At 42.6% G+C, this 17,486-nt stretch overlaps 1 long non-coding RNA gene across 1 annotated transcript in view; it reads left to right on the plus strand.

Annotated features, from left to right (window-relative positions):
• LOC137633657 (uncharacterized) overlaps positions 1-4,959 on the plus strand; it is a 244,598-nt gene extending 239,639 nt beyond the window's left edge. The window contains exon 4 of the long non-coding RNA XR_011042341.1: positions 4,793-4,959. This is a non-coding gene — a long non-coding RNA (uncharacterized lncRNA). The remainder of the gene's footprint in view (positions 1-4,792) is intronic.
• The last annotated feature ends 12,527 nt before the right edge of the window (positions 4,960-17,486 follow it).

Here is a 17,486-nt window from a genome sequence, read left to right on the forward strand (position 1 = left end):
AGAGTTTCCACACCATACTCAAGCTGGTACGATTAGCATGGATGATTTGCAACCACAGGTACGAGGAAAATGGCACCTCTGGTTTGCCAAAACCAGTAAAGGTACGGCTGGTGTACTCTGCTCTGCTGGTTGGACTGGATTCACTGAAATGTCATTACTATTCATCAGTGGTCTTGTTGGCATATGTAGAAATTTGCCATGCTTGAGCCCACATCTTTCAGTGTTACATGTATAATTTATAGGGCGATTCTTGCTTGAATGTCCCTTTGCAAAGTTAAGACACAGAGCCTTTGACATGAAAAGGCTCCTACGAGCTTTGATTTTTCCTGCCTCCCATCATCGTCATATCTTATTTCGCCAATGTTGAGCACACAGAAGGGTGATGTCATTTTATTCGCTGAGGTTTTGATCTGAGAAATGACGGCCCAGTGGGGCCCCTCTTAGGATGTGTTCCATTGTTTATGGTGTTGCCCAACATGGCCATTCAGGGTTGGTGGCAAATCACCATTGATGGCTGTTATCTCCAGTTTTGTCCCCTTTTACTCTTTCTCTGTTTAAGGTTATCCAGACCATCCTGGTGAGGGATCTTCCACTGGCCAGAGCCTCGTTGGATGTCTATCAAAACTTTCCCACCACTTCTCTAGCTTGTGAGCATCTGGTGAGATTTGTCCCAGTCCATCCACTGTAGCGAAGCTTTTGCGGGATTTCAGTCTTTGCCTTGCATCCTGATGATTGTGGAGTGGATGCCAGGGGTCATTAATTTGTTTATTCTTTTCAGTGTTTGCTACCGTTTCTCTTCTAATATGGTGTGGTGGGGCACTGGCTATTTTATATAAAGAGGCCTCTGAACTGCGAACATTGAGTCATACAGTGCCCTTGTCCACACCAAGGGCATCCCTTCTCGTGTCTATTTCCTATTTTTCCGGTATAGGTGACGCCGTACTTATTGAGCGGGCTGTTACTTCGAAGTGACTAACTTGTTTCTTACCAGTTCCTTATTGGTCTATTTCCTTCTCTTACTTTGGATCACTGAAGGAGACTCTAGATAGGGTCAGGGGCTTCATGTGCCACATCCTCAACTAAGTCAACCAAATCCTTAAGCCAGGTCCTACCCTTTGTTTTTTCTTGATGATATGGTTCTCACGCAAACATCTTTCTTGCAGGTGCTGCGGCAATTTCTTCCAGATAGTCTATGGACCGGCTGCATGGTAAACCTCGCTCCCTTGGCCCATATTTTTTAAGGTCTGCTGACAGCCTTTCAGATCATCAGCAAAATCTCTTAGTTCCTATGGGCTCTTTAAGTACGTCCTGTGTGTGATGTTACGGATCCATTTCTGCGAGATTTCATAATTGCTTCCACATTTATCTTCCAAAATTTCCAATGACCGTACACATCCGTCTTCTTGGTCCGTGGTCCCGCAACAATTTGGTAGTCTCTTGACGCTACCCTTATGGTACAGTACTGTAACAGACAGGACAGTTTTGAGGCAGAGTCTGTCTGTGTTTTTGGTATGAAAACTTCTAATGAAGGACCAATATCACCAAGAATCATCATCAGATGTCTGTAACTCTTGGAAGGATAGCTGAAGTTGTTGTTCAACTTTTCTCCAACAACTGCAATTACTGAATTCACCCAACTCACATTTTCAAGTTCTTCTGATGATGCTACCCAAGGTTTCCATGACATTCTTGAAGTTCTGGTAAAGTTCTCGTGAGGGGTACTCTTAACAGGCATAGCTCCTCCACGATTGATGTGTCCCTGAGTAAACACAATGGGTTTATTCAAAGAGGTACCCTTGCTTTCAGTTTCAGAATAATCTGTCGTAAGTTGCTTCCAATCTCCTGACAGACGTATTTGTACTTCCCTCTGTAGCTGCCTTTCCTTCTGAACTTTTAGCTCCTGCAGTAGACCCTCTCTTTATTCTTCAGGATCTGAACAATTCTGTTGTAGCATTCCTGAAGCGATGTCAAATCAGGGGCCGTGTGAGGCACGTCACTGGCCAAAGTGTCATCATCCATTCTGGCAAAATCACCTACTTCTTCACCTTCACTCGTCTTTTCATCTCCTTCACCCGTCTCTTCTTCTACATCAATCCACATGTAGATAGCTTTTTCAAAGCTCTCAGCCTCAGTGAGAATGTTATTATTATTATTATATTATTATTATTACTATTAGCTAAGCTACAACCCTAGTTGGAAAAGCAGGATGCTATAAGCCCGAGGGTTCCAACGGGGAAAAATAGCCCTGTAGTGAGGAAAGGAAATAAGGAAATAAATCAACTACAAGAGAAGTAATAAACAATTAAAATATATTCTAAGAAAAGTAACAACAGTGAAATAAATCTCTCATATATAACTATAAAAACTTATAAAAAACAATTGAAAGAGAATAAGATAGAATGGTGTTCCTAAATTTACCCTCAAGCATGAGAATATTGCAGCCTCTTTAGGATGCCTTGAGCTTGGTCTCTGCGATTAGCGTTTCCTGTGAGACTTAGATCAATTACAGCAATCTGGAGTGTACGATAGTTTACTTGCGATTGAGAACCACGTGACCTGGGACAACAATCATAACTTACTGTTGTGCCTAAAGTGAACGTCACCTTCTAGTCACCAGGGAACTTCTATAGTGTTATTCGTCTGTTGCTGTTACCTGTTCCTTGCCAGCTCCTACTGCCTAAGAGAAGAAGGAAGGATTCACCAAAGAACAGGACAACCAATTTGGCAGTCTCCTGAGACTTCAACCGATTCCTCTTTATGATTTCGTGGGAGGAACAGCCTCCCTTTCCCTTCTCCTCTCCTGCAATGTTCCCAAAACGCTTTGGTGCCACCACCACACTAGATCTTACTCGCCAGTACAGCTCTTCAACCTACATCTTTCCGCACTCAGACACCGATCCATGACTGAGTTTTCCAGACATGAAAATCTTTTATCTCTGTCAGCTTGAAGAGTTGGAACAGGCAACTTCTCAAATCTCATCTCGGCACTCGTACAAACGCCAAGAGGCTATATTGTAGGCAAGGATCTTCTCCACCCCATTCTTATGTGTATTGGTATTGTCTTCATGGAGTAATAGTGGAAGAAGGTGTTAGATACAACCACATTTAGCTTAGTATGACAGTTCTGACTTCCTATGAGTAATGGAATTCCTTAAACTATTGATTGATAGGTTCCTGATTCATGGGCTTTTTGCAAACATCCTCCCCTTGTCGATCAAACTAGAAGAGTCTTCACGCTGATGGGTTGGGCCCTGGTGGAGACTCAAACACGAGGACACGACATCCCGACACCCGAATGAGCTTCCGTGGAAGCGGTTTCCAAGGGCATCCTCCAACCTACAGACATTTTCTATTATCATTATTATTATTATTATTATTATTATTATTATTATTATTATTATTATTATTCTTATTATTATTATTACTAGGTAAGCTACAACTCTAGTTGGAAAAGCGGGATGCTATAAACCCAAGGGCTCCAACAGGGAAAAATACCCTAGTAAGGAAAGGAAATAAGGAAATAAGTAAACGATATGGGAAATAATGAACATTTGAAATAAACGTATTTTGAGAGAATTAAAAAATCTATTTTTGGGTGAGATAGCCATGTCGTCCTGATGGAAGGTTCCTAGAAGTAGCTTTCTAAGGGATATTTGGCTACAGTGATATTCCCAGAGAATTTACCTTTAGGTCTCCAGAATTCTAACTCCTGGCGCAAATATCCTTAAAATTTCTCTTAAGGATATCGCATAATCAGGGGACGTATGCTTGATACGACACATAGCGATCTTCATCCCAAATAGCGTTTTCGTTTCGAGGGGGAAGAGTGGCTAGAATAGAAGGGAAGCCGTTATCAAGGTTACCCTTCCTCCCGTACTACTATTGAGTATCTAGATGGCGCTGTATCCAAGATGGAGCTCATTCCTTGTAGCATTGAGCATGGTGCTACAGATAAAGTAATTTCGGGAGGGATCCTGCCAAGGCCTCTTGGCGGGTCCATCAGGACGACATGGCTATCTCACCCAAAAATAGATTTCGCGTCGCTCAAAATCCGTTTTTTGGGCTCAAGCCTTGTCGCCCTGATGGAAGTTTACCAGAGAATTACTCAAAAGTACTGTAACTGTGGATTTTCATAGGTGCCTTAACCTTGGGGACAATTTTTTCTTTGGTCATCCGGACCATCGAGACAAATGACGTTACCGTTATCCGTCATCACCACTAATCATAGACAATGTTAGTGCTTCCTGCCCCCTGCAGGGAAGAGTCACACTAGACAGTAGAAAAGGGGCCTCAAGGTTTGCATATATTGTCTGAACAAACATAAGTATCCACCAGATATACAAAAGTCTCACGGTTTGTATATATTGTCGGAACAACTAGTGTCAACTATATCCATTGTTTGTAAGCATACAATAACATGAGGTTTACTTAAATAAATAAGTAAGAGAACTCTGGCATTTTTAAACACAAGACTTGCATGGTAGTTATGTATATAGCTTACGTCCCCGACGTCACGACAGAAAAATGAAAAAAAACTTGCGCCAATTGCCGATTGGATAGCCAGGTGTGCTACCGTGCGCCCCCTAGCGAGGTATCTAGAAACCATCCCATGGATATCCATATTTTCCCTGTCGTCTTAGAGACTCAAAATATTAAATTTTATTTGCTAATTTCATATAGTTAACTTTGACTACTTTTTCTATTTTATCATCTTTATTCAGACATAAAACAACGTAATCATCCTATTACAAAAAAGGCAGTCTAGTTATCTAAACCTGCGTCCTATTTCCAGGCATCCTAATATACGAGATGCTGGCCGGCTACCCTCCGTTCTTCGATGACAACCCCTTCGGCATCTACGAAAAAATTCTGGGCGGCGCGTCGAGTGGCCGAGACACCTTGACGCGACGGCGAAGGATCTCATCAAGAAGCTGCTGACGCAGGACCGCACAAAGCGGCTCGGGAACATAAAGGTAACTCGGCCGTCTCTGTACGGATCCACGACACGTCTCGTTTCAGAGAGGACGCTCGCTTTCGTAGACGGAGACATCGTGGGTTGTGTGAGGGTGGTTAGGTTAAATCCTCTCATTTGTATTTAGTCAAGTTATTTGAATTTCCAGGTTGTTTATCTAGGATATTTTTCTTATTAATTTTGAACGGTCGAGGCTTTTCGAAGGAGGCAGCCAGTGCGATTGCGAGAGCTAGGAGAGCTTCTACCATCAGAGTATACCAGTCGAAGTGGGAAGTCTTTCGAGACTGGTGCAAGTCAGCATCTGTGTCCTCTTCCAGTACCTCTGTAGCCCAAATCGCAGATTTTCTTTTACATCTGAGAAATGTTCGCTCCCTCTCAGCTCCCACGATTAAGGGCTACAGGAGCATGTTGGCTTCGGTCTTTCGTCATAGAGGCTTAGATCTTTCCAACAATAAAGATCTCCAAGATCTCCTTAAGTCTTTCGAGACCTCTAAGGAACGTCGTTTGGCAACTCCTGGATGGAACTTAGACGTGGTCCTAAGGTTCCTCATGTCAGACAGGTTTGAGCCATTACATTCAGCCTCCCTGAAGGATCTCACCCTCAAGACGCTTTTCCTAGTGTGCTTGGCTTCGGCTAAAAGGGTCAGTGAAATTCATGCCTTCAGTAAGAACATCGGCTTTTCTACAGAAAAAGCCACATGTTCACTTCAACTTGGTTTCCTGGCCAAAAATGAACTACCTTCTCGTCCTTGGCCTAAGTCCTTTGATATACCTTGCCTGTCAGAGATCGTAGGCAACGAACTTGAAAGAGTGCTGTGTCCAGTTAGAGCTCTTAAGTTCTACTTAGCTCGTACTAAGTCCTTACGAGGTAAATCTGAGGCATTATGGTGCTCAGTTAAGAAACCATCATTGCCTATGTCAAAGAATGCTTTGTCATATTTTATCAGATTTTTAATACGAGAGGCTCATTCTCACTTGAATGAAAAAGACCGATGCTTGCTTAAGGTTAAGACGCACGAAGTAAGAGCTATAGCAACTTCCGTGGCCTTTAAGCAAAATAGATCTCTGCAAAGTATTATGGACGCGACCTTTTGGAGAAGCAAGTCGGTATTCGCGTCATTTTACTTAAAGGATGTCCAGACTCTTTACGAGGACTGCTACACACTGGGTCCATTCGTTGCAGCGAGTGCAGTAGTGGGTGAGGGTTCTACCACTACATTCCCTTAATTCCAATATCCTTTTAATCTGCCTCTTGAAATGTTTTTAATCTTGTTTTTGGGTTGTACGGAAGGCTAAGAAGCCTTTCGCATCCTGGTTGATTTGGCGGGTGGTCAAATGTCATTTCTTGAGAGCGCCCAGATTAGGGGTTTGATGAGGTCCTGTTGTATGGGTTGCAGCCCTTGATACTTCAGCTCCTGGGAGTCTTTCAGCATCCTAAGAGGATCGCTGGGCTTCGTGAGGAAGACAGACTAACAAGGCAGAGTAATCGTCTAAGTCAACTTCCTTACCAGGTACCTATATATATTTGGGTTTTGTTATGATATAACTGTTAAAAACTCTAAGCATATACGCTGTAAACTTTATTAATTCTGGTCTCTACCCACCACCATGGGTGTGAATCAGCTATTATATATTCACCGGCTAAGTTAAATATTTAAAAATGATATTTTAATTATAAAATAAATTTTTGAATATACTTACTCGGTGAATATATAAATTAAAGGCCCCCCCCCCCCTTCCTCCCCGATAGAGACCCAGCGGGATGAGAAGAATTGGAGCTGTTTACATGTATATGCGGTATCTGGCCGATAGTTGGCGCTGGTGGGCACACCCGCAACCTTCATAGCGATCGCTCGCGAGTTTTTGTGTTTTTCTGTCGAGCCGCCGGAGACGTCAGCTATTAATTATTCACTGGATAAGTATATTCAAAAATTTATTTTATAATTAAAATATCATATTTGGTCTAACACTTGCTTAAATAGAGTGCGTGATGTCGCTGACTTCGGTTTTTGAGACCATCAGAGTCATCACAGCTGTTTACACTCACATCCTGCTATGTGTAAGTGTGTTCATCTCCAAGTGGTGTGTAGTTCCTCAAGTTCCTAGCTGGCTACGCAGATCCTCGTTACAGTAGATGGTATTACTACTAAGGTCAAGCATAGCATACATATCAATGTAGATGTCAGAGTTTCCACACCATACTCAAGCTGGTACGATTAGCATGGATGATTTGCAACCACAGGTACGAGGAAAATGGCACCTCTGGTTTGCCAAAACCAGTAAAGGTACGGCTGGTGTACTCTGCTCTGCTGGTTGGACTGGATTCACTGAAATGTCATTACTATTCATCAGTGGTCTTGTTGGCATATGTAGAAATTTGCCATGCTTGAGCCCACATCTTTCAGTGTTACATGTATAATTTATAGGGCGATTCTTGCTTGAATGTCCCTTTGCAAAGTTAAGACACAGAGCCTTTGACATGAAAAGGCTCCTACGAGCTTTGATTTTTCCTGCCTCCCATCATCGTCATATCTTATTTCGCCAATGTTGAGCACACAGAAGGGTGATGTCATTTTATTCGCTGAGGTTTTGATCTGAGAAATGACGGCCCAGTGGGGCCCCTCTTAGGATGTGTTCCATTGTTTATGGTGTTGCCCAACATGGCCATTCAGGGTTGGTGGCAAATCACCATTGATGGCTGTTATCTCCAGTTTTGTCCCCTTTTACTCTTTCTCTGTTTAAGGTTATCCAGACCATCCTGGTGAGGGATCTTCCACTGGCCAGAGCCTCGTTGGATGTCTATCAAAACTTTCCCACCACTTCTCTAGCTTGTGAGCATCTGGTGAGATTTGTCCCAGTCCATCCACTGTAGCGAAGCTTTTGCGGGATTTCAGTCTTTGCCTTGCATCCTGATGATTGTGGAGTGGATGCCAGGGGTCATTAATTTGTTTATTCTTTTCAGTGTTTGCTACCGTTTCTCTTCTAATATGGTGTGGTGGGGCACTGGCTATTTTATATAAAGAGGCCTCTGAACTGCGAACATTGAGTCATACAGTGCCCTTGTCCACACCAAGGGCATCCCTTCTCGTGTCTATTTCCTATTTTTCCGGTATAGGTGACGCCGTACTTATTGAGCGGGCTGTTACTTCGAAGTGACTAACTTGTTTCTTACCAGTTCCTTATTGGTCTATTTCCTTCTCTTACTTTGGATCACTGAAGGAGACTCTAGATAGGGTCAGGGGCTTCATGTGCCACATCCTCAACTAAGTCAACCAAATCCTTAAGCCAGGTCCTACCCTTTGTTTTTTCTTGATGATATGGTTCTCACGCAAACATCTTTCTTGCAGGTGCTGCGGCAATTTCTTCCAGATAGTCTATGGACCGGCTGCATGGTAAACCTCGCTCCCTTGGCCCATATTTTTTAAGGTCTGCTGACAGCCTTTCAGATCATCAGCAAAATCTCTTAGTTCCTATGGGCTCTTTAAGTACGTCCTGTGTGTGATGTTACGGATCCATTTCTGCGAGATTTCATAATTGCTTCCACATTTATCTTCCAAAATTTCCAATGACCGTACACATCCGTCTTCTTGGTCCGTGGTCCCGCAACAATTTGGTAGTCTCTTGACGCTACCCTTATGGTACAGTACTGTAACAGACAGGACAGTTTTGAGGCAGAGTCTGTCTGTGTTTTTGGTATGAAAACTTCTAATGAAGGACCAATATCACCAAGAATCATCATCAGATGTCTGTAACTCTTGGAAGGATAGCTGAAGTTGTTGTTCAACTTTTCTCCAACAACTGCAATTACTGAATTCACCCAACTCACATTTTCAAGTTCTTCTGATGATGCTACCCAAGGTTTCCATGACATTCTTGAAGTTCTGGTAAAGTTCTCGTGAGGGGTACTCTTAACAGGCATAGCTCCTCCACGATTGATGTGTCCCTGAGTAAACACAATGGGTTTATTCAAAGAGGTACCCTTGCTTTCGGTTTCAGAATAATCTGTCGTAAGTTGCTTCCAATCTCCTGACAGACGTATTTGTACTTCCCTCTGTAGCTGCCTTTCCTTCTGAACTTTTAGCTCCTGCAGTAGACCCTCTCTTTATTCTTCAGGATCTGAACAATTCTGTTGTAGCATTCCTGAAGCGATGTCAAATCAGGGGCCGTGTGAGGCACGTCACTGGCCAAAGTGTCATCATCCATTCTGGCAAAATCACCTACTTCTTCACCTTCACTCGTCTTTTCATCTCCTTCACCCGTCTCTTCTTCTACATCAATCCACATGTAGATAGCTTTTTCAAAGCTCTCAGCCTCAGTGAGAATGTTATTATTATTATTATATTATTATTATTACTATTAGCTAAGCTACAACCCTAGTTGGAAAAGCAGGATGCTATAAGCCCGAGGGTTCCAACGGGGAAAAATAGCCCTGTAGTGAGGAAAGGAAATAAGGAAATAAATCAACTACAAGAGAAGTAATAAACAATTAAAATATATTCTAAGAAAAGTAACAACAGTGAAATAAATCTCTCATATATAACTATAAAAACTTATAAAAAACAATTGAAAGAGAATAAGATAGAATGGTGTTCCTAAATTTACCCTCAAGCATGAGAATATTGCAGCCTCTTTAGGATGCCTTGAGCTTGGTCTCTGCGATTAGCGTTTCCTGTGAGACTTAGATCAATTACAGCAATCTGGAGTGTACGATAGTTTACTTGCGATTGAGAACCACGTGACCTGGGACAACAATCATAACTTACTGTTGTGCCTAAAGTGAACGTCACCTTCTAGTCACCAGGGAACTTCTATAGTGTTATTCGTCTGTTGCTGTTACCTGTTCCTTGCCAGCTCCTACTGCCTAAGAGAAGAAGGAAGGATTCACCAAAGAACAGGACAACCAATTTGGCAGTCTCCTGAGACTTCAACCGATTCCTCTTTATGATTTCGTGGGAGGAACAGCCTCCCTTTCCCTTCTCCTCTCCTGCAATGTTCCCAAAACGCTTTGGTGCCACCACCACACTAGATCTTACTCGCCAGTACAGCTCTTCAACCTACATCTTTCCGCACTCAGACACCGATCCATGACTGAGTTTTCCAGACATGAAAATCTTTTATCTCTGTCAGCTTGAAGAGTTGGAACAGGCAACTTCTCAAATCTCATCTCGGCACTCGTACAAACGCCAAGAGGCTATATTGTAGGCAAGGATCTTCTCCACCCCATTCTTATGTGTATTGGTATTGTCTTCATGGAGTAATAGTGGAAGAAGGTGTTAGATACAACCACATTTAGCTTAGTATGACAGTTCTGACTTCCTATGAGTAATGGAATTCCTTAAACTATTGATTGATAGGTTCCTGATTCATGGGCTTTTTGCAAACATCCTCCCCTTGTCGATCAAACTAGAAGAGTCTTCACGCTGATGGGTTGGGCCCTGGTGGAGACTCAAACACGAGGACACGACATCCCGACACCCGAATGAGCTTCCGTGGAAGCGGTTTCCAAGGGCATCCTCCAACCTACAGACATTTTCTATTATCATTATTATTATTATTATTATTATTATTATTATTATTATTATTATTATTATTCTTATTATTATTATTACTAGGTAAGCTACAACTCTAGTTGGAAAAGCGGGATGCTATAAACCCAAGGGCTCCAACAGGGAAAAATACCCTAGTAAGGAAAGGAAATAAGGAAATAAGTAAACGATATGGGAAATAATGAACATTTGAAATAAACGTATTTTGAGAGAATTAAAAAATCTATTTTTGGGTGAGATAGCCATGTCGTCCTGATGGAAGGTTCCTAGAAGTAGCTTTCTAAGGGATATTTGGCTACAGTGATATTCCCAGAGAATTTACCTTTAGGTCTCCAGAATTCTAACTCCTGGCGCAAATATCCTTAAAATTTCTCTTAAGGATATCGCATAATCAGGGGACGTATGCTTGATACGACACATAGCGATCTTCATCCCAAATAGCGTTTTCGTTTCGAGGGGGAAGAGTGGCTAGAATAGAAGGGAAGCCGTTATCAAGGTTACCCTTCCTCCCGTACTACTATTGAGTATCTAGATGGCGCTGTATCCAAGATGGAGCTCATTCCTTGTAGCATTGAGCATGGTGCTACAGATAAAGTAATTTCGGGAGGGATCCTGCCAAGGCCTCTTGGCGGGTCCATCAGGACGACATGGCTATCTCACCCAAAAATAGATTTCGCGTCGCTCAAAATCCGTTTTTTGGGCTCAAGCCTTGTCGCCCTGATGGAAGTTTACCAGAGAATTACTCAAAAGTACTGTAACTGTGGATTTTCATAGGTGCCTTAACCTTGGGGACAATTTTTTCTTTGGTCATCCGGACCATCGAGACAAATGACGTTACCGTTATCCGTCATCACCACTAATCATAGACAATGTTAGTGCTTCCTGCCCCCTGCAGGGAAGAGTCACACTAGACAGTAGAAAAGGGGCCTCAAGGTTTGCATATATTGTCTGAACAAACATAAGTATCCACCAGATATACAAAAGTCTCACGGTTTGTATATATTGTCGGAACAACTAGTGTCAACTATATCCATTGTTTGTAAGCATACAATAACATGAGGTTTACTTAAATAAATAAGTAAGAGAACTCTGGCATTTTTAAACACAAGACTTGCATGGTAGTTATGTATATAGCTTACGTCCCCGACGTCACGACAGAAAAATGAAAAAAAACTTGCGCCAATTGCCGATTGGATAGCCAGGTGTGCTACCGTGCGCCCCCTAGCGAGGTATCTAGAAACCATCCCATGGATATCCATATTTTCCCTGTCGTCTTAGAGACTCAAAATATTAAATTTTATTTGCTAATTTCATATAGTTAACTTTGACTACTTTTTCTATTTTATCATCTTTATTCAGACATAAAACAACGTAATCATCCTATTACAAAAAAGGCAGTCTAGTTATCTAAACCTGCGTCCTATTTCCAGGCATCCTAATATACGAGATGCTGGCCGGCTACCCTCCGTTCTTCGATGACAACCCCTTCGGCATCTACGAAAAAATTCTGGGCGGCGCGTCGAGTGGCCGAGACACCTTGACGCGACGGCGAAGGATCTCATCAAGAAGCTGCTGACGCAGGACCGCACAAAGCGGCTCGGGAACATAAAGGTAACTCGGCCGTCTCTGTACGGATCCACGACACGTCTCGTTTCAGAGAGGACGCTCGCTTTCGTAGACGGAGACATCGTGGGTTGTGTGAGGGTGGTTAGGTTAAATCCTCTCATTTGTATTTAGTCAAGTTATTTGAATTTCCAGGTTGTTTATCTAGGATATTTTTCTTATTAATTTTGAACGGTCGAGGCTTTTCGAAGGAGGCAGCCAGTGCGATTGCGAGAGCTAGGAGAGCTTCTACCATCAGAGTATACCAGTCGAAGTGGGAAGTCTTTCGAGACTGGTGCAAGTCAGCATCTGTGTCCTCTTCCAGTACCTCTGTAGCCCAAATCGCAGATTTTCTTTTACATCTGAGAAATGTTCGCTCCCTCTCAGCTCCCACGATTAAGGGCTACAGGAGCATGTTGGCTTCGGTCTTTCGTCATAGAGGCTTAGATCTTTCCAACAATAAAGATCTCCAAGATCTCCTTAAGTCTTTCGAGACCTCTAAGGAACGTCGTTTGGCAACTCCTGGATGGAACTTAGACGTGGTCCTAAGGTTCCTCATGTCAGACAGGTTTGAGCCATTACATTCAGCCTCCCTGAAGGATCTCACCCTCAAGACGCTTTTCCTAGTGTGCTTGGCTTCGGCTAAAAGGGTCAGTGAAATTCATGCCTTCAGTAAGAACATCGGCTTTTCTACAGAAAAAGCCACATGTTCACTTCAACTTGGTTTCCTGGCCAAAAATGAACTACCTTCTCGTCCTTGGCCTAAGTCCTTTGATATACCTTGCCTGTCAGAGATCGTAGGCAACGAACTTGAAAGAGTGCTGTGTCCAGTTAGAGCTCTTAAGTTCTACTTAGCTCGTACTAAGTCCTTACGAGGTAAATCTGAGGCATTATGGTGCTCAGTTAAGAAACCATCATTGCCTATGTCAAAGAATGCTTTGTCATATTTTATCAGATTTTTAATACGAGAGGCTCATTCTCACTTGAATGAAAAAGACCGATGCTTGCTTAAGGTTAAGACGCACGAAGTAAGAGCTATAGCAACTTCCGTGGCCTTTAAGCAAAATAGATCTCTGCAAAGTATTATGGACGCGACCTTTTGGAGAAGCAAGTCGGTATTCGCGTCATTTTACTTAAAGGATGTCCAGACTCTTTACGAGGACTGCTACACACTGGGTCCATTCGTTGCAGCGAGTGCAGTAGTGGGTGAGGGTTCTACCACTACATTCCCTTAATTCCAATATCCTTTTAATCTGCCTCTTGAAATGTTTTTAATCTTGTTTTTGGGTTGTACGGAAGGCTAAGAAGCCTTTCGCATCCTGGTTGATTTGGCGGGTGGTCAAATGTCATTTCTTGAGAGCGCCCAGATTAGGGGTTTGATGAGGTCCTGTTGTATGGGTTGCAGCCCTTGATACTTCAGCTCCTGGGAGTCTTTCAGCATCCTAAGAGGATCGCTGGGCTTCGTGAGGAAGACAGACTAACAAGGCAGAGTAATCGTCTAAGTCAACTTCCTTACCAGGTACCTATATATATTTGGGTTTTGTTATGATATAACTGTTAAAAACTCTAAGCATATACGCTGTAAACTTTATTAATTCTGGTCTCTACCCACCACCATGGGTGTGAATCAGCTATTATATATTCACCGGCTAAGTTAAATATTTAAAAATGATATTTTAATTATAAAATAAATTTTTGAATATACTTACTCGGTGAATATATAAATTAAAGGCCCCCCCCCCCCTTCCTCCCCGATAGAGACCCAGCGGGATGAGAAGAATTGGAGCTGTTTACATGTATATGCGGTATCTGGCCGATAGTTGGCGCTGGTGGGCACACCCGCAACCTTCATAGCGATCGCTCGCGAGTTTTTGTGTTTTTCTGTCGAGCCGCCGGAGACGTCAGCTATTAATTATTCACCGGGTAAGTATATTCAAAAATTTATTTTATAATTAAAATATCATATTTGGTCTAACACTTGCTTAAATAGAGTGCGTGATGTCGCTGACTTCGGTTTTTGAGACCATCAGAGTCATCACAGCTGTTTACACTCACATCCTGCTATGTGTAAGTGTGTTCATCTCCAAGTGGTGTGTAGTTCCTCAAGTTCCTAGCTGGCTACGCAGATCCTCGTTACAGTAGATGGTATTACTACTAAGGTCAAGCATAGCATACATATCAATGTAGATGTCAGAGTTTCCACACCATACTCAAGCTGGTACGATTAGCATGGATGATTTGCAACCACAGGTACGAGGAAAATGGCACCTCTGGTTTGCCAAAACCAGTAAAGGTACGGCTGGTGTACTCTGCTCTGCTGGTTGGACTGGATTCACTGAAATGTCATTACTATTCATCAGTGGTCTTGTTGGCATATGTAGAAATTTGCCATGCTTGAGCCCACATCTTTCAGTGTTACATGTATAATTTATAGGGCGATTCTTGCTTGAATGTCCCTTTGCAAAGTTAAGACACAGAGCCTTTGACATGAAAAGGCTCCTACGAGCTTTGATTTTTCCTGCCTCCCATCATCGTCATATCTTATTTCGCCAATGTTGAGCACACAGAAGGGTGATGTCATTTTATTCGCTGAGGTTTTGATCTGAGAAATGACGGCCCAGTGGGGCCCCTCTTAGGATGTGTTCCATTGTTTATGGTGTTGCCCAACATGGCCATTCAGGGTTGGTGGCAAATCACCATTGATGGCTGTTATCTCCAGTTTTGTCCCCTTTTACTCTTTCTCTGTTTAAGGTTATCCAGACCATCCTGGTGAGGGATCTTCCACTGGCCAGAGCCTCGTTGGATGTCTATCAAAACTTTCCCACCACTTCTCTAGCTTGTGAGCATCTGGTGAGATTTGTCCCAGTCCATCCACTGTAGCGAAGCTTTTGCGGGATTTCAGTCTTTGCCTTGCATCCTGATGATTGTGGAGTGGATGCCAGGGGTCATTAATTTGTTTATTCTTTTCAGTGTTTGCTACCGTTTCTCTTCTAATATGGTGTGGTGGGGCACTGGCTATTTTATATAAAGAGGCCTCTGAACTGCGAACATTGAGTCATACAGTGCCCTTGTCCACACCAAGGGCATCCCTTCTCGTGTCTATTTCCTATTTTTCCGGTATAGGTGACGCCGTACTTATTGAGCGGGCTGTTACTTCGAAGTGACTAACTTGTTTCTTACCAGTTCCTTATTGGTCTATTTCCTTCTCTTACTTTGGATCACTGAAGGAGACTCTAGATAGGGTCAGGGGCTTCATGTGCCACATCCTCAACTAAGTCAACCAAATCCTTAAGCCAGGTCCTACCCTTTGTTTTTTCTTGATGATATGGTTCTCACGCAAACATCTTTCTTGCAGGTGCTGCGGCAATTTCTTCCAGATAGTCTATGGACCGGCTGCATGGTAAACCTCGCTCCCTTGGCCCATATTTTTTAAGGTCTGCTGACAGCCTTTCAGATCATCAGCAAAATCTCTTAGTTCCTATGGGCTCTTTAAGTACGTCCTGTGTGTGATGTTACGGATCCATTTCTGCGAGATTTCATAATTGCTTCCACATTTATCTTCCAAAATTTCCAATGACCGTACACATCCGTCTTCTTGGTCCGTGGTCCCGCAACAATTTGGTAGTCTCTTGACGCTACCCTTATGGTACAGTACTGTAACAGACAGGACAGTTTTGAGGCAGAGTCTGTCTGTGTTTTTGGTATGAAAACTTCTAATGAAGGACCAATATCACCAAGAATCATCATCAGATGTCTGTAACTCTTGGAAGGATAGCTGAAGTTGTTGTTCAACTTTTCTCCAACAACTGCAATTACTGAATTCACCCAACTCACATTTTCAAGTTCTTCTGATGATGCTACCCAAGGTTTCCATGACATTCTTGAAGTTCTGGTAAAGTTCTCGTGAGGGGTACTCTTAACAGGCATAGCTCCTCCACGATTGATGTGTCCCTGAGTAAACACAATGGGTTTATTCAAAGAGGTACCCTTGCTTTCAGTTTCAGAATAATCTGTCGTAAGTTGCTTCCAATCTCCTGACAGACGTATTTGTACTTCCCTCTGTAGCTGCCTTTCCTTCTGAACTTTTAGCTCCTGCAGTAGACCCTCTCTTTATTCTTCAGGATCTGAACAATTCTGTTGTAGCATTCCTGAAGCGATGTCAAATCAGGGGCCGTGTGAGGCACGTCACTGGCCAAAGTGTCATCATCCATTCTGGCAAAATCACCTACTTCTTCACCTTCACTCGTCTTTTCATCTCCTTCACCCGTCTCTTCTTCTACATCAATCCACATGTAGATAGCTTTTTCAAAGCTCTCAGCCTCAGTGAGAATGTTATTATTATTATTATATTATTATTATTACTATTAGCTAAGCTACAACCCTAGTTGGAAAAGCAGGATGCTATAAGCCCGAGGGTTCCAACGGGGAAAAATAGCCCTGTAGTGAGGAAAGGAAATAAGGAAATAAATCAACTACAAGAGAAGTAATAAACAATTAAAATATATTCTAAGAAAAGTAACAACAGTGAAATAAATCTCTCATATATAACTATAAAAACTTATAAAAAACAATTGAAAGAGAATAAGATAGAATGGTGTTCCTAAATTTACCCTCAAGCATGAGAATATTGCAGCCTCTTTAGGATGCCTTGAGCTTGGTCTCTGCGATTAGCGTTTCCTGTGAGACTTAGATCAATTACAGCAATCTGGAGTGTACGATAGTTTACTTGCGATTGAGAACCACGTGACCTGGGACAACAATCATAACTTACTGTTGTGCCTAAAGTGAACGTCACCTTCTAGTCACCAGGGAACTTCTATAGTGTTATTCGTCTGTTGCTGTTACCTGTTCCTTGCCAGCTCCTACTGCCTAAGAGAAGAAGGAAGGATTCACCAAAGAACAGGACAACCAATTTGGCAGTCTCCTGAGACTTCAACCGATTCCTCTTTATGATTTCGTGGGAGGAACAGCCTCCCTTTCCCTTCTCCTCTCCTGCAATGTTCCCAAAACGCTTTGGTGCCACCACCACACTAGATCTTACTCGCCAGTACAGCTCTTCAACCTACATCTTTCCGCACTCAGACACCGATCCATGACTGAGTTTTCCAGACATGAAAATCTTTTATCTCTGTCAGCTTGAAGAGTTGGAACAGGCAACTTCTCAAATCTCATCTCGGCACTCGTACAAACGCCAAGAGGCTATATTGTAGGCAAGGATCTTCTCCACCCCATTCTTATGTGTATTGGTATTGTCTTCATGGAGTAATAGTGGAAGAAGGTGTTAGATACAACCACATTTAGCTTAGTATGACAGTTCTGACTTCCTATGAGTAATGGAATTCCTTAAACTATTGATTGATAGGTTC

The sequence above is a fragment of the Palaemon carinicauda genome, chromosome 43, assembly GCF_036898095.1.
Source record: "Palaemon carinicauda isolate YSFRI2023 chromosome 43, ASM3689809v2, whole genome shotgun sequence".
NCBI lineage: Eukaryota > Metazoa > Arthropoda > Malacostraca > Decapoda > Palaemonidae > Palaemon > Palaemon carinicauda.